Below are 23,951 nucleotides of genomic sequence, written 5' to 3'. Positions count from 1 at the left end.
GCCACCATCTTGGAGAATAAAAATCTTCCTTGACTTAGGATGGGGTTACACCTCAATAAACCCATTGTAAGTTGAAAACATCGTAAGTTGAAAATGCATTTAATGCACCTAACCTACTGGACATCATCACTTAGCCTAGCCTACCTTAAACATGCCCAGAAGGCTTCCATTAGCCTACAATTGGGCAACATCATCTAACACAAAGCCTATTTTATAATAAAGTGTTTAAGGTTTCATGTAACTGATTGAATAGTGTACTGAAAGTGAAGAACAGCATGGTTGTGTGGGTACAGAATGGTTGTAAGTGTATCGGTTGTTTACTTCCGTGATTATGGCTGATGTTAGCATCACAAGAGAGTATCATACTGAATATCGCTAGACTGGGGAAAAGATCAAAATTCAAAGTATGATTTCTCTGAATGCTTATCACTTTATCATTATCATAGAGTAGAAAAATCCTAAGGTGAACCGTCTTTTTTTTCTTTTTACAGTTTATTTGAGAGAAAGAGCATGCACGCAAGAGAGCATAAGCGAGGAGGGGCAGAGAGAGAGAGAGGGAGAGAGAGAATCCCAAGCAGGCTCTACTCTGTCAACACAGAGCCCGATGCAGGGCTCAAGCTCATGATCTGTGAGATCATGACCTGAGCCGAAACTAAGAGTCAAACACACAACCACCTGAGCCTCCCAGACGCCCCCTAAGTTGAACCATCTTAAATCGAGGACCATCTGTATTGAGAAATAACTAAGTATAATCTCAGCTGAAGCCATCTGTGGATCGTAGACACTGCATGATTTCAAGTATCAGTGTCCATTCTAACAGTAGGTATCACAGGAGGAAAAATTAATAGACAAACAAGAATTTTGATATTTCCCTCCTCTCCCACCTCAAACCAGATGCTACAGATAAGCCAGCTCCTTGGCTGATAGCCAGCCCTGCTGATTTCTGGCATTCACCTCCTTCTTCTTAGCTCTGTTTCGCCCCCTCATACAGTTCTGCTCCCAGGAGTCCACCAGAAACAGTGGGTGAGGGAAAAGGATTAGCAAAGAGAAAAATTAAGAAACTACCACTTTTATTAGGAAGTAGTGCCCTGTTTTAGATTGGCATTTGCCTGAAAATAGACCATTCAGTCGTGTAGACAATAATAAATTATACGTAAACACCAAACACCCACGCACATTTTTTGAACATGTAAATATTCGTGTGACCCATGTGGATTTGGAGATGGTGTAACAACACCCTAAGTACAGCTTAATGGTTAAGAACTAGGGATTGAGCACAAGCTCTACTGATTACTAGCTACCCGACCTCAGGCAAGCCACATGACCTTTTCTATGATTCAGTTTCCTCCTCTATAAAATGGGAATAACATAGTATTCACCTCACGGACCAGTGGTGAGGATTGAGTGAAACACTATAGACTCTCCTTTACAGCAGCCTGGAAGGAAACAGTGACCCTAGTAAGACCCTTTTTCTTCTCTGCTTTCCTCTCTCCTTGTCAAAGACTTATCTTCCCCTCTCCCACAGGAGCACCTGATTCAATGCAGACTTCCTCCTTCAAGGCATCTAGCCCAAAGGACTTGCCCTCCCCTCCTTGTACGGGGGGAGCTATGTTCTTGGCTTTGAGACAGATTCTTAAATTGTCTTCTGCAGTTGCAAGTGACTCAACGTTGCTTAGAGATTTAATTAACCAGCAATAGGAGGCTTGAAAGAAGCAAACCTCTGGGGACTTTTGCTCTTCTTTGGTTGGCTGTGAGCAGAGGGAAAATGGAACAAAAAGGAACCTTACAGAACTTCACTGTCTAATATGGTAGCCACAGTAGCTATTGGGCACTTGAAATGTGATTGTCCAAATCAAGATGTGCTGTAAGCATAAAATACGTACCAGATTTTGAAGATTTGTATGAAACAAGAAGGTAAATTTCTCAATAATTTTTATATGTATTACAAATTTTTATGTATCTGCTTTACTTATGTTAACGTGGCTACTAGACAATTTAAAATGATCTATGTGGCTCCTGAATGGTGCTGTTCGTGATTTAATAATGGCTAATAGCATGCCTGCATTTTTAAAAAGTGACTTTAATGTAGATCTCCTTTTACCTTTATGAAGTAGGTATTATTATAACAAATTTTCAGATTAGGGCAGCAAGACCACAATCCATTCTGTGTTTGGACAATCAGTAGACTTGCTTGGCTGGAGCAGATCCAAGCTAGGGGAGAATCAGGCAGAAGAACACTGACTTGGGAATCAAACCTGGCTTCCCATCCTTGTTGTAGCATTAAACAGCGTGTGACTTCCAGCAAATTACTGCCCCTCTCTTGGCCTCACGTTTTACTTAAAAAATAAAGAGGGGTGCCTGGGTGGCTCAGTCGGTTGAGCGTCCAACTTCGGCTCAGGTCATGATCTCGCAGTTCGTGAGTTCCAGCCCCATGTCGGGCTCTTTGCTGATAGCTCAGAGCCTGGAGGCTGCTTCTGCTTCTATGTCTCTCTCTCTCTGCCCCTAGCCCACTCGCATTCTGTCTCTGTCTCTCTCAAAAATAAATTAAAAAATTAAAAAATAAATAAAGAGATTGGCTAAATTAGAATTTAAGAGTGGGAGGCTAGTGGCTTATGGGCCAGATAGAGCCACAGATTCGTTTGTGTGCTTTGACCAACAAAGCCTTATAGGATTTATTTATTTATTTACATACTCAGGTAGAGGCCAGGGCTCTGACCGTTCACCTTGGACTCACACTCCACCACTTCACACACTTTCATTACCTGCCTCAAAACCCAGGAGGCATTTGAGTTTGCAACCCTTGGCTGCAAATGCTAAACTTCAGGTGGAAGGACTCCGTGGAAGGGCTGCTGACTCTTCCTTCGGTCCATGCTAATGCCAACCATTCTTAGAACTGGGCGGTCTCAAGCAGTGGGCACCAATCTACTCCAGGCCAAATTTTGGTCTCTCCTAGTTTTTGTTTTTGTTTTTGTCTTTTTAATGATGTTACCATCTTGAATTTCTAACAAAAACAACATTATATCTTCTTGTAGAATCATAAATATTAACCTAGAAGGAAACTTAAAAATAATCTATTCAGGGCAAACCTTTCATTCTGTAGAGGAGGAAATCAAAAGAAATTGAAGGCATATTGTGCTTTTATACTTGCATGTGTCAATGACTTCATCATCTGTCTTGGCAAATACGATAAAAAGTATGATGAAATATAATTATTTTTAATTCAAATATTATGCAATTCCCTTACATGAAATCAAGGTAGAATTTTCTTCTTCTTCTTCTTCCCTTTCTCCTTCTTTTTAAAATAAAAATTCAATGGGATGGCTGGCTAGCAAAAGAAATAGTCTAGAACTGTTTCCCTTCCCTTGTGATTATGCTATACAAAACTTGCAACAACAACAACAAAATAGGTAAATGTAACCCATGCAACGCAAGTAAATAGCTAAAGGATTTTAAAGCACTGAAAGAAGCCTTTTTACAGGAATAATAGCAATTTGGATGTGAGCTACTGCTTTTGCATATTAAACACGAGTCTTTGTCTCTTTCACCTCAGTAGTGTGAGAAAGCAAAATCTGATTTGATGGGGGATTAGGAAAAGACCATAAATAAAAGGGTGTGTTGTTTCCTGAGGGACAACCTTCCTAATGGCATTCTGCCCAGAAGCCCTTTCTTTTTGGCTGACCCACGTGACCAGGATACGTTGACTAACCAGACTGAGACCCAAAAGGGTCAAGGAGAGACCACAAAGTTGATCAATGCCTCCAGGGTCCAGACTTGAGCCAGTCCTGAGTCTGAGACCAGACTGGTCAGTGTTGCTGTTGAATAAACACAGTCATGAAAACTCTACACGTGATCTCTGTTTGGAGAAGCTCGAAGTCAGTGATGGAGGAGACCCTCCCCAAGGTTAGCTAGTCATAGGCAACACAGGAGTATCTGAAAGTACGATCACTCCTCAATACTACTCACAGGCATCTCTTGCCAGGAAAGAAGTCTAATCTTGGGTACATGGTGGGTACATGGCTGGGTTCAGGCCAAGAGTATCTCCTTGTATTCCTCTACCTTCAGGAAGCCAACATTCAAAAAGGGGAAAAGACAGATCTGTTTTTCATCCACAGAAATATAAAAAGGTAAATGCTGGAGGTTGTCTTAGGGATTCAAGGAGAGGTGGAAAGAAAAAACAGCCTTTGCAAATGGCAAAAGCCAATCCAACCAATTTAAGTTGAGGAAAAGATGGAAATCAATAGTAAATGGTTTGGGGAGATAAAGGTCTTCTCAATACTCTATGTTCTTTTCTCCTTTGTTTATATACTTTGCTCTAGCAACAGGACCTTAATTCACCTGTTTCTCCAACAACCTACCCATCTTTCAAGGTAACTCAGGAATCCCACTTCTCCTAAGAAGCTTCCTCTAACCCTCCAATCCACAGAGTTTCTGCATTTACTATCGGTATCATTCATTTGCCTCTTAAAGATGGCCTTGAGCTGCCTTTTTACTACATTTATATACATGCACCTCACCTTCCTGACTTGACTGTAGACCCTTCACAGGCAGGGTGAAGTGTGAGTAACAATGTCTAGCTGAGCCGAGCATAGAACTCTCGAGAGGAGACCAGGGCAACAGGCTCTCTATCAGCCATGGTCCAGGGCCTCCCTGCTTCTGCTTCCCAGCATGCCCTGGGACACTGCACTTTACTGACTCCATACCTGGTTCCCTTTTTTGTGGCCAGACAGGAACCACATTCATCTGTCCTGTTTTTTCCCTTACCAGAAGGCCAAAAAAGTGATGTTTATCTTTTTATTCAAGAGATAAGGTATCAGGGAAACAGAAAGTACTATCAGCTGTTTAGAGAGGTTTATGAGAGCAATTACCATTATCCAGATTACTAAGATTTTCTTAGAAAACCAAACCTTTTCCTGTTGAATAGAGGTGGACCATTAAAAAAAAAAGGAAGCAAAGAAAAACTCTCCACAGCTTCCTTCTGGAGGTGTTACCAGGCATCTGAGGACTTAAAAAGCAAAAACATGCAATCCAGGCTGAACCATGCATTTACATGCTTAAGATGATAAGTTTTATGTTATGTGCATTTTTACCACAATTAAAAACTTTTTTTAAAAAGTGCAGTCTGATGGGGCACCTTGTTGGCTCTGTCAGTGAAGCATCCGACTTTGGCTCAGGTCATGATCTCACGGTTTGTGAGTTTGAGCCCTGCGTTAGGCTTTGCACTGACAGTGCAGAGCCTGCTTGGGATTCTCTCTTCTCTGCCTTTCCCCCACTCTGTTTCTCAAAATAAATAAACTTAAAAAAAAAAAAAAAGCACAGTCTGGGGCCACCTGAATGGCTCAGTCAGTTGAGTGTCTGGACTCTTGATTTCAGCTCAGGTCATGATTCCAGGGTCGTGGGATCGAGCCCTGCGTTGGCTTCCATGTTAAGTGTGGAGACTGCCTGGGATTCTCTCTCTCTCTCTCTCTCTCTCTCTCTCTCTGCCCCTTGCTCCCCACCCCACAAACACCCATGCACACTCTCTCTCTCCTTCTCTCTCTCTCTCTAAAATAAAATAAATAAACTTTAAAGTTCAGTCTGTATACAATACCAAGCATTAAAATAAGAGTAGCAGGTTGAAAATGGAAAATGGGAGAGTACAAACTTAAGGTGGAAGATGGGTTAAGCTATTTTAGCCTAATGGAAGGATGAGGGCAGTCAATAACTCTGCTATACCACAAGTTAGGTGAGGAGGAAAATAACCAGTAACATTAACTATGATATAGAGTTAGGCATTTGTTAAGAAATCAAAATTGAACTTGGAATTCAAATGGGATTGAATGCATAACTAAGTGCTAGATTCATTAGATGTCTGTTTTTATTTATAATTTTCTGCCTTTGAAAAGAATCTGAGGTGGAGCTGAGAACGTTAATAATATTACACAGTTGAACACGTGACTTCATTCTTTTCCCTCTAAGTTAAAAGTCAGAACGTGCCAAGAACATTAAATTCCAGCCGTCCAAGTGAGGTAAGGAACAAAGGAAGGAAATGGCCACTTGGGCCGGGTGTCTTTGATGGGCGCATCTGCAGGGAAAGTTGAACACTGGAGACAGAACCTCCCGCCCAAAATATTTTTTCAAAAGCCTCCCCATTGTTGCAGTCTCCCTCAAACATATCTGACTTCAGAACATTTTTTATATATAAGATATTGAGAAAAATACCAGTAGGAGCTCATCAATTACATCATAATAATGATAGTAGCTAGCATTTGCTGATACTTAACATGCCAACACTGTTCTAAACATTTTATACTGACATTTACCCTCAAAGCAACCTACAAGGTAGGTATTGTTAATATCTCCCATTTTACAGATGAGGAAACAGAGGCACAGCCAGGCATGGAGTGAATTGTTCAAGGTCACAGAGCTAGTAAGGGGTAATGTCAGGGTTTGAGTCAAGGTAGTTAGTTGGACTCTATAAAGCCGACATGGGCCTCACCCACGACATGGGCCTCACCCACCGTTGAGGACTAAAAGGCTGTGTCTACCCCCATTCCCAAAATGTCTATGTTGAAGCTCTAACTCCAATGATGGTATTTGGAGATGGGGTCTTTGGGAGGCAAAGGTTTAGATGAAGTCATAAGGGTGGGGTCCACATGATGGCATTAGTGCCCTTCCCCATGATGGGATTAGCACCCTTATTAATAGAAGACGCACCAGAACTCTTCTGTCTCTGTCTGCCTTTCTCTGTCTGTCTCTCTCCTCTTTGTGTGTACAGGGAAGAGGTCATGTAAGCACACACTAAGATGGAGGTAAACTACAAACCAAGAAAAGAGGCCTCAGATCGAAACCTACCCTGTCAGCACCTTGATCTTGGACTTCAGCCTCTGGAACCACGGAGAAATGAATTTCTGATGTTTAAGGCACTGGTTTATGGTGTTTGTTATGGTGGCTCAAACAGACTAAGACAAACACTATACCACATCCTCCTGCTCAGCACAGAATTGTAGGGAATGGGTGTGTAAATGCTTAGGCCACGATAAACACTAAACACTACAATGAATGCTGAAATAATACACAAGATGCCTAATGAGAGATGATTGTTGATTGATCAGTGTTGTTACCTCCTCTCAGCTCCCACTGAGCACAGGTGCGCAGTGTCTTGCCTGCCCATGGGGCTCACTTGGACACAACATTTCTAAAGGCAAGTGGACACTATAGGAAAAAAACCATGCAAGTATGTTCAATATGTTAAAAAAAATAAAACTTTCTTTTAGAATACCTTTAGATTGACATAAAAATTGCAAAAATAGTACAGAGAGTTCCTGTGTACCCCATACACTGGTATGGTACATTCGTTACAATTAATGAACCAATATTGATACATTATTATTAACCAATGTCCATTCTTACTTCAGATTTCCTTAGTTTTTATCAAGTGTCCTTTTTGTATACCAGGATCTCCTCTAGGATGCCACATTCCATTTAGTTGTCACATCCTTAGGCTCCTCTTGGCTATGACAGTTTCCTAGACTTTCCTTGTTTTTTTTTTTTTTTTTTTTTTTTCAACGTTTATTTATTTTTGGGACAGAGAGAGAGAGAGAGAGAGACAGAGCATGAACGGGGGAGGGGCAGAGAGAGAGGGAGACACAGAATCGGAAACAGGCTCCAGTCTCCGAGCCATCAGCCCAGAGCCTGACGCGGGGCTCGAACTCCCGGACCGCGAGATCGTGACCTGGCTGAAGTCGGACGCTTAACCGACTGCGCCACCCAGGCGCCCCGACTTTCCTTGTTTTTGATGACCTCGACAGTTTTGAGGCACAGGAGTTAGGCGTTCTGTAGAATGTTCCTCTGTTTTTCTCATGATTAGGAGGATTATGGGTTTTTAGGAAAAAGACCACAGAGGTAAAGTATCATTTTCACCACATTATAAAAAAGGTACATATTATCAACATGACTTAATCTTTTTTGATGTTGACCTTGATCGCCTGGCTGAGGTCATGTTTGTCAGATTTCTCATTACAAAGTGACTCCTTCCACCCCTTCCCATGCTGTTACTCATTAGAAGGAAGTCACTGCATAGCCCACACTGAAGGAGTAAGGAGTCACGCTCCACCTTCCTGAGGGTGGGGTGCCTATGCAATTATTTGGAATTCTTCAGCACAGGAGACTTGTCTTTTTTCCCCCACTGATTTATTCACATCATTCATCTTCCTCTTCTTCTTCCTTCTCGTCCTTCTCTATTTCTCCTTCTCCTCCTCCTTTTCCTCCTGACTTTATTTTTTAGAGGAATTTCAGATTCATAGCAAAATTGAGCCGAAAGTACAGAGAGTTTCCATAAACCCCATGCCCCGCACACACACACAGTCTCCCCCACTATCAACATCCTGCAGTAGAGTGGTACATTTGCTACAATAAGTAAACTTATATTGTCACATCATCATCACCCAAATTCGCAAGTTTATATTGGGGTTCACTCTTGGTGTTGGACATTCTATGGGTTTTGACGAATGTATAATGATGTACCCACCACTGTAGAACTGTACAGAATATTTTCACTGCCCTGAAAATCCTCTTGCTCTGCCTCTTTATCCCTTTTCCCCCTAACAGTGGTTCCCCTGGCAACCACTAATCTTTCTACTGTCTCCATAGTCTTGCCTTTTCCAGAATGCCATATAATTGGAATCATACAGTATATACGTAGCCTTTTCAGATCGGTTCCTTTCACTTAGTAATATGCATTGAAGATTTTTTCATATCTTTTCATGGTTTGATAGCTCATTTCTTTTCAGTGCTGAGTGATACTCCATTGTCTGATGGACCACAGTTTATCTATCTCTTCACCTATCAAAGGACATCTTGGCTGCTTCCAAGTTTTGGAAATTATGAATAAAGTTGCTATGTGCATCTGTGTGCAGGTTTTTGTGTGGACATAAGTTTTCAATTCATTTGGATAAATGCCAAGGAGGGCAACAGCTGGATCACATGGTAAGAATATGTTCAGTTTTTTCAGAAACCGCCAAACTATCTCCAAAGTGACTGTACCATTTTTGCATTCCCACTGGCAATGAATAAGAGTTCTTGTTTCTCCACATCCTTCCCAGCATTTGGTGTTATCAGTGTTCTGCATTTTGGCCATTCTAACAGGGACATAGTGGTATCTCATTGCAGTTTAATTTGTAATTCTCTAACGACACATAATGCCTAACATCTTTACATATGCTTACTTGCCATCTGTATATCTTCTTTGGTGAAGTGTTTGTTTACATTTTTGGCCACTTTTAAAACGGGGTTGTTTCTTTTCTTAATGTTGAGTTTTAAGAGTTCTTTGTATATTGTGGATAACAGCCCTTTATCAGACGTGTCTTTTTGCAAATATTTCCTCCCAGTCTGTGTCTTGGCTTATTCTCCTGACATTGTCTTTTGCAAAACAGAAATTTTTAATTGTGATGAAGTCCAGCTCATCAGTCCTTTCTTTCATATATTGTGCCTTTGGTGTTGTATTTAAAAAGCCATTGCCACACCCAAGGTCATCCTGGTTTTCTCTTATGTTGTCTTCTAGGAGTCTTACAATTTTGTGCTTTACTTTTAGTTCTATGATATTTTTGTGGAGAGCATAAGGTCTTGTGTCTAAATTAATTTATTTCACATGTAGATTCACAGTATATATCACATGTATATATCTTTTTAATACATGTGTTTAAATAAATTTTATAAGAAAAATATTGGTAACATCCTAGTGACCTCTCAAGGCATAAGGGCGGCTTCAGAGCACTTTGGGAGATGTTGATCTTCTAAACAAAGACCCTCCGTAGCCCGGTCCTTCCCACTTCTGCACACTTGGCCCTTGGGACTTTTTGGATACATTCAGTCCTCCAGCAAGACTGAGCTGCCCACTGCCCCTTTCCACCTTGTTGCTGCCAAAATTGCCACTTCTAAAAACACCCTTCATCCCAGAAGTTCCAGCTTTCACACTGGAAACTTCCCTGGCTGAAGTAATCTCTTTCTCCTCTGGGCTCAGAAGATATACTGCTTATATTTCTGTTGGAGGCCGATTCTTGGTCTGTTTTTGCTCCACCTTCAAGAATCCGTGTTTTGTCCTCATTTGGGGACAGTCCTATTCTGCTTGGGGACAAACTGATGTGATGATGGTCATCTGGCTCTTCCCAGATTTGTGTATTTTAGGTACAACAAAAACATTTGTGGGGCCCAGACAAAAGCACACATGGCGTCCCATATACACAGATCTAAATATATAAAAGTTATGAATCGAGAGAATAAACCATTGAGTACGTTTTATTCTCCTACCCTGACAAATATACCTTCAGGTTGACCTGGAAGGACCATTTCAAATTCAGAATGCTTGAACTCCTTGGGGTTCTGCACTGGAGTGGGGCAGCACAGGTAATGATGATTCCTGCCTCCCGCCCGCTCCCTGCTCCTCTTCCTGTTCCTGGCTCTCTCTCAGGTACCTCATGTGCAAACTCCATCCTGCAGTTCGACCTCTGTCCACATCCCCTGCAAACAGCTGCCTCAAGACAACTTGATCTCACACTGGCAGGGAGGTTGACCCTAGGAGGATGGGCCTGGGGAAAGTCACATACACCCTGAAGGCAGGATGAGGCAGGGCTATTTGTGCAAAGGATTCCGGCATCCCAGCTACCTGAAGCATGGTCTAAAAGAGGAGGTGGGCTCTGAGTGGCCATATCTCCTTGGCCCTGAGGACTCCTCTTCCAGCGAGGAGAGATGCGGCTGGAGGAAGCACGTTTCTCAGACACTAATGCGCATGTGAATCTCCTGGCATCTTATTTAGTAGGTCCGGGTAAGGCCTGAGAGTCTGCATTTCTAAAAACTCGGGGGTGATGCCAGTCCTGGCGGTACAGGACTGTATTTTGAATAGGAAAAGTCTAAAGCATAGACCCAAGGCAGGGGTCCCTCTTGCTGGGGCACACCAGTACCTTTAGCACAACAGGATGTATTGTATAATAACTTACTCACCGCCATGGATAAACTACCAACAGAACTTAAGACACACTAGTCTACGCAAAAAGCAATGTGTACACAACACAAAGTTGAATGCGGCATCAAGCCCACACCTGGGGAGCCCATCACTCTAGCATGACCAGTGTCATGACAGGTGAGTGTCACAGCTTGCAGCCCTACTAGTTATTGTTTTCTTCCCTTTCTTGCACACTGGAGCTCCTCCCTTGTGTGGCTCACCCTGTGTCACTCACTGACCCCTTACTGACCCATGACTGACATGTCTGTTAGGGCTTTGTTGTGTCCTCTGAGACCCTTTCTTACAAATGCATTTTCTTACTCTTCCTCGTCTTTTACTCTTTCTTCTCATGTGCTTCCCCACACTCTCAGCACATTTCTTCTGGCAGTTTCTTCAGCAGACTGGCCCCTTTTCCGGGTCCTTCTGCCCTTTCCCTTTAGCCCTCAAGGCCGCCCCCCAGCCCCCCGGCCAAGCCCCTGGAGCTTGTCCCGCAGCTCCTGATGCCCCTTCCCGGTTGCTGGAAAGCACCCTCCCTGAGGCCTGCCTTCTGTAGCATGGAGGCGTCTTCAGCCAATTCCATGTGGCAAGAGAAGCTATTTATGCCTTTCGGAAATCTCATCATTGGGGCAGGAAGTGACAGACTTCCTGGCAAAGAATTCCCAAGAACATCTTCCCGAAGGAAAAAGAGAAAACATATCTCTGACGTACGTGGATGGTTTCCTTACTCGTAACTGGCCCTGCCCCAACCCAGTGATATGGCTCAAGGCAAAGGCTCCTGCTGGTGACAGAAGCCCACTGTGTGTGACCCACTCAGGCTCGGGACCTTGGATGTGGCAGGTGTGCGACCTCGACTGAATCAAGTTGAACTTCCTGGGGCTGGAACTCTGTTTCCTATTTACTCTCTCTGCTCCTGCAGATCTTCTCATACGGAGCTGCTGAATGTTGGTTAACGCGCAAACTTAATTTTTTGCTACAGCTGAGGGTTCGCCATACGTCAGAATGAATGCTGAGTCAAGCAGATCATGTACAGGGTACACAGAGGGATGTGAACTTTCTTTTAGAAAGAGGGATGTTGGACCATGGAGCCAGGAACTACCCTCCCACCCTTCCCCCCAAAAATTCATGAAAAACCAAAAACCAAAAAACTCTACTCTCTGACTGGAACATATGAGACCTTCGTCTCAGGATTATGTAAGAGAATGGCAAGAAACAGGATCTTTTCAAACAGCGACATGGTGATGTAAAGGGACCAAAGGGCCAAAAGTGAATGTTCTGTCTGTGGTTGGTGGAGACGCTGTGAGGGCTTGTTATGCTCTAGCAATGACTGAAGGCAAAAATCACTGCTGGCTGTGGTGTCTTATTGAGCCTTATGATAATTTTCCCCCAAATATTCCGTTCCAAATTCTAGTGGTCAAAGACGTGTCTCTGGCTGAAAAGGACTAAGAACCACCACACTCTACCATAAAGACTCAACAGGACTAGCCCAAGGGCAAATTGAAACAGGAGTGTTGGTCTTCAGGGTATAATTTCCTCTTCCTGCTGCAACCTTCTTGCCCACAATTGCTGGCTTCCTGGCAACACATAAAACTTACTGGTAAAGAGTTCTTTCTCCTAGAGTTGGTAGTTTCAAGGTATACTCTAGTTAATCTAATTAATTGATGATAACATGCAAATGACATGGAATCCCCCACTCCATTCACTATTCATTTTCATGGCGGTCTCAGAAGACCCTACCTCTCCAGTGCCTGTGAAGGTAGAAGATGGACACATGAAGAAACCTTGGTTGAGAGATACTCCTGCGCAGGTGTGGTCTTGGGACCCTCTCGGTCTATCCTGACACACCTGCTATTCTCTTTATACAAGTGGTGTTCATTGTTACTATTTGTCTGATGGGCTGGCTGATTGACAGACTTTTCTGAATGACAAATGAAGGTCCAAGGGTGTTTTCCTTAGTGGTGTCCTTTAGGATGGTGTTCAGGAAGGTTGTCTTGGGGAGGTGTCTGGTATAGCCATGATTCATGCCATGATTTACACCATAACTCCCTTTCCACTTGGGAGTCTGAGGTGTGACCCTAGCTGAACCAAGTGGCTTTCCTTCCCTCAAATCAGGAGGTTGGGAGACGTGTTATTCATGTGCATTGGTTGAAATGTTCAAGCTATTGTTTCCTTTTTTTTTTAATTTTTTTTTCAACGTTTATTTATTTTTGGGACAGAAAGAGACAGAGCATGAACGGGGGAGGGGCAGAGAGAAAGGGAGACACAGAATCGGAAACAGGCTCCAGGCTCTGAGCCATCAGCCCAGAGCCCGACGCGGGGCTCGAACCCACGGACCGCGAGATCGTGACCTGGCTGAAGTCGGACGCTTAACCGACTGCGCCACCCAGGCGCCCCTGTTTCCTTTTTTTAAAATGTTTATTTATTTTTGAGAGAGAGGGACAGAGACAGAGTACTAGTGGGGAGGGGATGAGAGACAGGGAGACACAGAATCTGAAGCAGGCTCCAGGCTCTGAGCTGTCAGCACAGAGCCCGACGTGGGGCTTGAACTCACAAACCACAAGATCATGACCCGAGCCAGAGTCCAACACTTAACCAACTGAGCCACCCAGGGGCCCCTGAGCTATTGTTTTCTACATGTCTCATTTGTTCTTTCTTTTTTCCTCTTTGTCTTTTTTTGGATTGATTTTTTTTTTTCATGATTCCATTTTATTTCCACTATTGGCTTATTAACTGTATCTCTTAAAAATTTTTCTTTGGTGCTTGCTCTCTATGGTTTATAGCACACACCTTATCCCAGTCTGCCTTCGAACAATGTTTTAGTTTTAGGTCACTTCATGTATAGTAAGAGCAACTTACAACAGTTTAATTTCATTTCTTCCCTCCTATCTTTTGTGCTATTGTCATATGTTTTACTCCAACATAGGCTGTGAACCCCAAGATACACTGTAATGATTTTTATATTAATCAATTATCTTTTAAAGAAATTTAAAAGCAAGATAATTTTCTTTTATATTTGCCCTACAATTTGACATTTCTGGTGCTCTTTATTCCTTGGTGTAGATCCAAATTTCCATCACCTTCCACCTGACGAACCCCCTTTAACATTACTTCCAGTGCAAGTCTTCCGGGCAACCAATTATTATTGCCTTTTCTTTGTCCGAGAGAGTATTTGTTTTTGCTTTTTTTTTTTTCCTGAAAAGATATTTTTATAAGGTATATACTTCTAGGTTGATAGTTTTTACTTTCAGCATTGTAAAGATGCCCCACTGTTGCTAACTTGCAAAGTTTCTGACAAAAGAATGCTATCATTCTTGTCTTTTACTCCTCTGTATATTCCTTCTTTTCCCCTTACTTTTATGATTTTAACTTTTATCACTAGCTTTTAGCAATTTGATTATGGTGTGCCTTGATGCAGTTTTCTTTATGTTTATTCTGCTTGGAATTTCTTGAGCTTATTGTATCTGTGAGTTTATAGTTTTCGTCAACTTTGGGAACATTTCAGCCATTATTTTCTTCAAATTTTTTTTCTGTTCTCCCTCCTCTCCTGGAACTCAAATTTCAAGTATGCTATACTACTTGATACTGACTCACAGGTAACTGAAGGGCTTTTTTTTCTTAGTCTTTTTTTCCTTTGGACAGTTTCTACTGCTATGTCTTTAATGCACTGATCTTTTATTTTATATTATCTGAACTGTTTTTAATCCCATTCAGCATACTTCTCATTTAGATATTGTAGTTTTCATCTCTAGAAATTTTTAGATCTTTTTTTGCATCTTCCATTTTTCCCTTCATTGTGTTTATGTTTCTCTCTGTCTTCCTCAGCACATGAAGCATGTTTACAATAGCTGTGTTAACGCTCTTGTCTGCTGAATCCATATTCTCTGTCCTTTCTGGGTCTGTTTCTACTAATTGATCTTTCTCCCAGTTATGGATAATATTATCCTACGTTGATGCATGCTTGGCAAATTTTGCTTGGTTGTGGGACATGGTGAATTTTACATTGTCGGTTACTGCATTTTGTTGTAATCCCTGAAGTGAGGCGCTACGTGTTCTGGCATGCAGATAAGTTGCCTAAAGTCAGTTTGGTTCCTGCAAGGCTTGCTTTAAGCTTTGTTAGGGTGGATCCTGAACAACAGTGAGTTCAGAACAAATTAGCTCCACTGCTAGGACAATGCCTTTCTGAGGACTCTCCCAGACGCCGTGTGTATTATGAGGTCTTTCCACTCTGGCTAAGGGGAACAGAATTCTGTGAGCTCCAGGAATATGGGGGCTCTTGCTTTCCATTGTTGTGCTCCCTCTCTAACTGACCCCTCCCACCAGCTTCATGTATTATTGTCTCACATGTGCCTGAATCAGTACTCAGCCAAAGACTTGATCTACAGACCTTCAGAGCTCTCCCTCTGGGTGGGTCTATCCTCTCTAATATGCTGCCTCTCCAACTCTAGCCATCTTGGCTTCCCTGAATTCCAATCTGTCAAGCCAGTGAGACCACCAGGCTGCTTGGGTTCTGCCTCCCCATGCTGCAGCCTGGAGACTTCCTCCAGCTGGTAAGCTGAAGCAACTGTGGAATTGACCTTGGGTTTGTTTTTTTTCCCTTCTCTAAGTGACACAGCCCTGTGGTCACTATGGCCCAAAACCTGAAACCATTGTGTCATAGTTTATCCAGATTTTTAGCTTTAGTTTAAGTTAAGAAAATAAATTCCTGGGGTGTCTGGGTGGTTCAGTCAGTTAAGCATCAGACTCTTGGTTTTGGCTTAGGTCATGATCTCATGGTTTGTGAGTTTAAGCCCCACCTTGGGCTCCATGCTGACAGTGTGGAGCCTGCTTGGGATTCTCCCTCTCTCTCTCTCTCTCTCTCTCTCTCTGCCCCTCCCCAATTCACTCTCTGTCTCTCAAAAAAAAAAAAAAAAAGAGAGAGAGACGGAATGCCTGAGTGGCTCAGTTGGTTAAGCATCTGACTTCAGCTTAGGTCATGATCTTACAGCTTGTGAGTTCGAGCCCCACATCGGGCTCTGTGCTGACAGCTCAGGGCCTGGAGCCTGCTTTGGATTCTGTGTGTGTCTCTCCCTCTGCCCCTCACCCACCCATATTCTCTCTCTCTCTCTCTCTCTCTCTTGTTACTCCATTATGGCCAAAAGCAGAAGTTTTCTCCATGCAGATATAATGATATAACATAGACATTTTACATCATGATGTTTTCATTTAACAGTAGATTTTGGTCATTTTTCCATTTCACTGTATAATTTTTGTAGACATTGTTTTAAACTGTGTTTACAATCATTTACTTATCAAAAAGCTATCAGTTGAGTAACTCTTATGCTCCAGGCTCTGAATAAAGCAGTGAACCGAACAGGTAAGATTGCCATTTTCACAGAGGTTTTGCTCTAGTGAAGGGAAGACAGGTAAAAGATAAGAAATAAATGAGCAAACCACAGAGTGATAAGAGCTATAAAACAGGGCAATATGTTAGAGAGTGACAAGGACAGCTATTGAAGATGGGTATTTAGAGAAGTCCTCTCTGAGATATGGAGTCTACTCCCTGAGTTAAGAGCAGCCATGTGCAAAGCATTCTGGGCAGAGGGAACATTAGTGCAGGAGCCCCAGGAAAGTAGGGAGCCTGGGGTACTGGAGGAACAGAGAGGAGACCAGTTTGGGTAGAGTATAGTGAGCAAGGGGGAAGAGTCATGCCAGACAAAATCAGGGAAGAGACAAGGGGGCCAAGGCTTTGTGGGGCAAAGAATACCATGCAAGTGTGTAATTTATTTACTTAACTGTACCATTATATAATTAACTTACTTATTCCTGTCCTGTTGAAACTTAGGTTCTTGCATTTTGAAATGTTTTATCATAAATGACACTGCAGTAAACATCTTTGATTTTTCTTTTTCCTTTCTGTACTTAGAATTCTTTCAATATGGCAGAATTCCAGTACTGGCATTAAAGAGACAGAGGGTATGTAGCAGAGGCTGTTGCTACCGCCAGGGTCCCTTTTACCGTCAGCGGTGTCCTTCCTCTAGCCCCTGCAGGCGCTGCTGACAACGCACACCTTTGCCCAATGATGCCACCTCCCCGCATGCCTGGGAATGACACTCCTCCCTCCACAGCCTACAGTCAATGGCTGACGGGTGTGGGGAGACAAAAGCACCTACCTCCTTGACTCAATGCAGGACAAACTGCGGTGCCATTTATATTCCAGAGCTGCCAGAAGGACCAGGTGGAGGCCACATTTCTCCTGAAACCACATTCCTGCCTAGCTTCTTCCCCTCCTTATCCTGCTCCCCGTCCTCCTTTCATGATTCTTCTAGAACACTCTCCCCGAAAGTCACCTGCACAAGAATCTCCACATTAGGCTTTCCTCCTAGGGAACTCAGCCTACAACAGGATAGGAACCTTCGGAAAATTTGAATGAAGAATTCTGTCTGTAGACTCATTATGCTCATTGAAGACAGTTTGACATTTGCCAAGTTACCATGAAGGGTAGGAAGCACTGGGAGGTGGTGGATACGTGATTGAAGGACTAATAGGTGATGACAAGAACGTGTAGAAAAAAGGATTAAGACTCCATCAAATTTGGACAGGTAGGGAACACAGGTCTGTGAAGACATAGGAACAGCCAGGCTTAACCTAAATGAGAACAACCCGTTTGACAACATCCAGGTAAACCTGTTGTCCCTGTTCTCAGCAATAATGAGAGCCTGCAGGTCCCAGAGCACATAGCTTATTTTCCTCTGAAGGAGTCTGCCATTTGATTCCAGAGGCCCTGTGGCTTTAAGATAAGAGGACAAGAGAGCAGAAACACTAAAGCCAGGGGTGGGATCCATGGTCAGAACAAAGAAAGGGACACAATGAGAGATGGGAATGAGGGTTCAGATCAGGGAAGGAAAACTCTGGGTATCCCAATGCTTCGGTCATGATTTTCTTTTCCCTCTCCTCTGTGGGAAAACACAATAGTCCATGGGAAAGCCTGAGATCAGCAGTGGCTATCACCCCCCTCCCCCAAGCCCCTCATCACCCCCTGCCACTCTTTCCCACTCCACCACCTCTCCATCCACTGAAGAAAGGATCTTGGACAAGGGACCCCACACAGAGTGTTTGGAAGTACCCTCTTACTGAGAGTCTGGGCAGATTCCAACCTGGCTTCCAAAGTAGATGGTAATTCTACTGCCAAGCATTTATGAAGACGCTGAGATCTAGAATCATTAGCAAATTCATCCAAATGTCAGGAATCTGAGAAAGGACCATGTGCAGGAAGGCCATCTCTACCTACGTCAGAATGAGAATGGCAGTGACTGAGTAGCCCCCCCTTAACCGTGGTTTTGCCTTCTGCAGTCGCAGTCACCTCTTGCCAACTGTGGTCTGGAAGCAGAGGATCCTCCTTCTGACCTGTCATCAGAGAGTCAATAGTAGCCTAACGCTATGTTGCAATGTCTGTGTCATTCGCCTCACTTCATCTCATCATAAAGGCATGTTTCTCATCTCACATCCTCAAAAGAAGGGCGAGCACAGTACAGTGAGAGATTTTGAGAGAGATCACATCCATGTAACTGTCATTACAACATATCGTTATAATTGTTCTGGCTCATTACCAGCTTTTGTTGTTAATCTCTTACTGTGACTAGTTTATAAACTTTATCGTAGACATGTACGCACAGGAAAAAAAACACAGTGTGTATATAGGGTTTGGTACTATCCATGGTTGCAGGCATCCCCTGCGGGTCTGTGAATGTATCCCCCATGAGTACGGGAGGCCTGTTGTACACACCTGAAAATACCCCTTATGTACTGAACACACAGTCCTTCAAACATGAATGTGACATGTGCCTTGAGTTGCCTATCCAGGTCTGTGGCTGGGTCTCAGTGAACCACTCAGAGGTATGGTAATAACTGAAATTTTCACAGGACCTTACAGCTTCCAAAATACTTTCATAAACATTATTATTTAGCTGCCACTCATCTGTAAGCTAGATACTCTTATTATTGTTACTGTTTTCATTTTTTCAGAAGAGTACATAGAGAGCCAGAGAAGTTAATAACTTGCCTAAGATCCCAGAGCCATCAAGAGGCAACCCTTTCTTCTCAGTCTGAATCTTGTACAGTTCTCACGCTATCTGCCTGCCTTGTCCCCTTCCTGCTCACTGGAATCTTTTTATGTCCTGATGTTCAAGGCTAAGAGTTCTGAGATCCTAGAAAGGGCAAGAGGGAGTTGGTCATCCATGAGCTCCAGAGCCTGCTCTCTCCCTCAAGGGTATCTTCTCATGCTTACTACAAGAGGAGCATTCTATCCTACCCTTTTTTGCTTTGGGATGCAGCTCCCACATCCTGGACGTAAGAAGTACTTTTTTCCCTCCCTGATTCACTCCTCTGTGGCTCCCAAGATGGCAGGCCTCTCCACACCAATGGGAAGATGGCAAGATGTGCCAACCTATCCCTGGGAGCAATGACAGTGAGCCCATGTAACAGCCTGGGTAGGAAGTGAGTAGGGGGTTCCTCTGGCTGCAGTGAATGCTGAGCACATTGTTTCTGCCCCCCGGGATCCCCTTTCTCCTGCACCTCCAGGCCTGTCTATCTAACCTGGGATGATGGAATGCCATTTCTTTCTCTCATTACTCTAAATTAAGTATCATTAGGAAGGTAAATGCTCTCCCTAAAACAAATAAATCACCCAACACACTCCAGAGAGAGATTTAATTATTTAAATTATTTCTAGATAATCTGTCTCTTTGGATTATCCAAACCACTGTTGAAAACTAACATAAAAAACAGACTCACCTGAAGCCCAGAGCCTTAGGGCTTACGCTGACTTGCAGACTGGGCACGAAGCCTGCCATGGAAGGAAGTCCGTAGTGATAGCATTTGGGAGGATTTGTCATCCCGAGGAACATGGTGGTAGTATTTTCAGCATTTGCAGGCTCTGAGTCATAGCAAAGCATGCCGCGCTGTGGGGAAAGACCCAGCTCTGGATTGGACGGCTTCCCAAGGCAGAGTCAACCGACAGGCCCGGGAAGCTCGTTAATCCTCTTCAGGGCGTCAGCACCATAGCCAACCGAAGCCATCAGTGGGCACAGATGCACTGCTGAGATTCCCGGGCTGGGACGTGTGGGGGCCAAGACTTGTCCAGAAGATGATACAGAAGAGACTCTAGAGTGGAGGCCCACTCCCCTGCCCCCAGGAACAAGGGCAGCTTATCCTGGGGAGGAAGGGGCTAGGGCTGTTATGGTGGCAAAGGAGCAGGGACCGGAGGAGGCTTGTACCCTCAGAGGAGTCATGCCCGCCATGCCTTGGCACAGCCAAAGCGAGCCCAACAGCCATGCCTCTGCCTGCAGTTCTGTTGGCTAACCTGGGAGGTCCCTCTAGGGTGAGAAGAGCCAGAAGATTCTGCTTCTCTGGTCGGCAACACGGAGCAGTGAATTTGGCGCAAGAGCAAAGATTTGGAGGGAAAGATACGAGGCAAAAAAAAAAAAAAGAGGTTTCCCCTGGGAACTGCTGTGGTGATGGGAGGGAGTTCTGGATCAAGTGCCAAAAACCCAGGAGGTATCTAGGAATAGGCTGTGGAGGTGCTTTGTGACCTACAGTTCCTCCCATCCCTAACATTCTGCTATTCTGGTTTATTGGAGGAGACCGGATAAACATACATCAAAAATGCAGAAATGCTAAGCAGCAGGAAATGTAGCGATGGAGTCAAGTCTCCACTTTCTGCCTTTAAAAATTTTTTTTCATGTTTTTATTTATTTTTGAGAGAGAAAGAGAGAGAGCACATGAGCAGGGGAGGGGCAGAGAGGCAGAGAGAGAGAGAGAGAGATGGAATCTGAAGCAGGCTCCAGGCTCTGAGCTATCAGCACAGGGCCCGACGCAGGGCTCAAACTGACGAGCGGTGAGATGGTGACCTGAGCCGAAGTCAAACGCTTAACTGACTGAGCCACCCAGGTGCCCCTCCACTTTTTGCCTTAATCGTGATCTTTGTAGACCTCAGCCAGGCCCCAGACCACCGACAGGAGGGCCGAAGACTGGACACAGAGGGCATACATGTGGGAAAAGACAGGTGATTCTAGTCGAAAGCCCAAAGAGCTAATTATAGAGCCCACCGAACGGAGAAAACTCTATGAAAAGAACTATTTTTTCTTACCTGAGGCTGCAAATCTTCTGAGGAGAGACTCTGCTATTGTTTCGGTTAAGATGTGCACTTCCTGAAGGCAGAGAAGGTGATTCAGGTGTTACCCCTGGAAAGGTGGCTGGCAGTGAGAGAGGGGTGGGTGCGGATGACTCAGGGCTGATTTGGGATTTGCTGCCTTACCTACGGTGACTCAGGCAGCCCAGGCCCCTGCCTTCTGTGGGCCAAAATCCTGCGACAGGATCCCCCATGCAAACATGCAGGCAGTTGCCTTGCGGGTGGTCTGAAATGCTTCTGCCACTGCTCTGTAACTGTCTCAAAGGACAATCATTCGGCGGTTAAAACAGGGAAGGAGGGAGGTATGATGTTCTATAGCTAAGTGGATTCAGGTGGGGCCAGGAACGTTTTCTAGAAAAGGGGGATTTCAAATCTACTTGGCTGAATGAAAAGGAGCTATCTCCTGTCTCATGCACGATCTACCAATGTGTCTTCGTGTACACTCCCCTGCTCGGCAGTGGTAACACATTCAAGTTGATCAATAGATTGGAGTGAGCTGAGGTGTCTGCAGAGTTCCTGTTGCCTGAAGAGGCTGGGTAGCACATTGGAGAGTGCCTGGTTTCTGTTGCCGGAAAGAGCTGGGCTCAAGTAAGTAAGTAAGTGGGCCACTTACTAGTCGTGTTTCCTTGAACAAGTTGCTTGAACTCCCTGATTCCACAGGATCCTTAATTATAAAATGCAGACAATCACTCCATACGGTGGGACTGAGAATTAAATGTGACAATAAACAGCACTAGGCCAAAAGGAGCCCCATGTGTTTCACTTCTGTGCCTGTCAGAGGCACAATGGGAAGGCAGGATCTGAGATGGAGCCGGATGAACAGGTGTGCCCCATGTGGGGCCTTAGCTGTGCTTTTCTCTAATGAAGTGCCATCTGGAAGGGAGCCAGCCTGAACCCAGATTGCCTGTCCAAGATGGCAGCCTGTCCAGAGACTCCTCCACATAGAGCCCGTGGCAGGCCTAGGACACATGGGCCACACGGTCCATGCCTCAGCACTGCCTTTGGCAAATAGGGCCACCTTTGGAAACTCCCACCAAGCCCAGGCTCTGCAACTGTGCCTGAATAACACAACACAAACACGGCATTAAGGCCTAGAGGTGGTGCCTCGGTGCTGTCTGTGGTATGTCTCCTGGGCATTGATGATAAGGGCTGAGAAATGAAAAGGAGTCTCAAAAGGGGAACTATTGGTTAAGATCACATGAACCAACTTTTTGTAAACACACTTCCATTTTTCTTCTTGCTTTTTAATATTCCTTGTGTGTTCTTGTATGAAAATGTATCTCTTACAGCTCAGTGTGTCAAACGAGAAAGAGGAATCAGGGGCGCCTGGGTGGCTCAGTTGGTTAAGTGTCCGACTCTGGATTGCGGCTCAGGTCATGGTCTCGCTGTCGTGAGACGGAGCCCCATGTCGGGTTCTGTGCTGACGGCTCAGAGCTTGCTTGGGATTCTCTGTCTCCCTCTCTTTGCCCCTCCCGGCTCATGCCATCTCTCTCTGTGTCTCTCAAAAATAAACAAACAAACAAACGTTAAAAAAAATAAAGAGGAATCAATCACAAGTCCCAGGTTCCAGCGCCAGCTCTTATTAACTGAGAGAGACCTTGGGTGGATCCATTCATCTTGTTGAGCCTCAAAGATCTCAGCTGTAAAACGAGGACACTAGTGCCTCTCTCACAGGGTTCTGGTTAGGATCCAATAAAATAATGAACGTAAAAGCCCTTAATGAACTGGGGGCAAAAGGGATACAAATGGAAGCTAGATTTTGCATTGGTCATCTGCTTGAAGCATTGTAATTACTGGGTTGACTTGCTGGGCTAACATCTGAGCCTGTTCCTTCTTCTCTGCTTGTCAATCCTTACCTTAGTTTCCCTTCCCCATGAGGTCAAAAGAACTGGGACACTGTTGATCCCATTGTGCCTGGGGCAGGTCAGATGTTCCTGAATAGTCATTACAGACTTCTAGGGATAGAAGTGATGATCCCCACTTGCTGATGTGAGTGTGAGAATCCTTTCTCCTTGCCTCCCAAACCCTCTCAAGACATGTTGTTCCTGTCTTTTCTTCAACAAGGGTAACAAAAATGAAAAGAAAAGAAAAAGAAAACAAAAGAAAAGGGGTACATAGGGACACAGGGTATGGGATGCTGACTGCCATGGTCTCACCCACAGACTTTCCATGAAACACTTGACCATGACAAGATTTCATGGGAAGTCTCTCAAGTCCCCTGTCTTTGTTTTGTTCATCATGCCCTCCCCTCTCAAACACTGTGAAGGCTGTAGAGGACGAGGCTATAGCTACACGGCACAAAAGCCAAGACTGGGTGCAATTCCTAGCCATTCCGTGGGAATGTGACTTTACGGCCACTGACTCCTCTTGCTTTTAGCATTAACTACCTTGTCCTAGCAATTTTCTTTCATTAAAACATTAAAACCATTTTCTAACTGTAAAATAATAAATACTTTTAGGGAAAAAAAAGAGCTATAATTCCACCACTGCTAACATCTTGGGGGTATTTCCTTTCGCAACCACAAAATGTGGGAGATGACAGGTATATATAGTTTTGTGTACTTTTTCACTTAATGTTATGCTGTGAGAAATTTCCCATGATGCTAAAATTCTGAGAACGACAAGGATTTTAATGGCTGTATAATGTCTGTTATACAGATGAATCATAAGTTACTTAGCCGATTCCCTATTGTTCAACATTTAGACTATTTTTATTTTTTTCTATTAAAAATAACACTGCTATTACTATCTTTGTCCATAAGTGTCCATGCCTCTGATTATTTCCTTAATATAAATTACTAGAAATAGAACCAG

General features: G+C 43.9%; 2 long non-coding RNA genes across 2 annotated transcripts in view; one reads left to right on the top strand and one right to left on the bottom strand.

The window, feature by feature from the left end:
• LOC123584861 overlaps positions 1-22,544 on the bottom strand; it is a 59,440-nt gene extending 36,896 nt beyond the window's left edge. Inside the window, exons 1-2 of the long non-coding RNA XR_006705710.1 lie at positions 21,096-22,544; positions 19,742-19,908 (exon numbers count right to left, since the gene is read on the bottom strand). This is a non-coding gene — a long non-coding RNA (uncharacterized LOC123584861). The remainder of the gene's footprint in view (positions 1-19,741; positions 19,909-21,095) is intronic.
• Positions 753-7,054, top strand: LOC123584863. Its single transcript, XR_006705712.1, has 2 exons — positions 753-1,914; positions 6,755-7,054. It is a non-coding gene; the product is annotated as an uncharacterized LOC123584863 (long non-coding RNA).
• Positions 22,545-23,951: the final 1,407 nt, after the last annotated feature.

This window comes from Leopardus geoffroyi, chromosome C3 (genome assembly GCF_018350155.1).
Source record: "Leopardus geoffroyi isolate Oge1 chromosome C3, O.geoffroyi_Oge1_pat1.0, whole genome shotgun sequence".
NCBI lineage: Eukaryota > Metazoa > Chordata > Mammalia > Carnivora > Felidae > Leopardus > Leopardus geoffroyi.
Note: the sequence above shows the minus strand (reverse complement) of the source record. Positions and strands in the feature narration are given on the sequence as shown.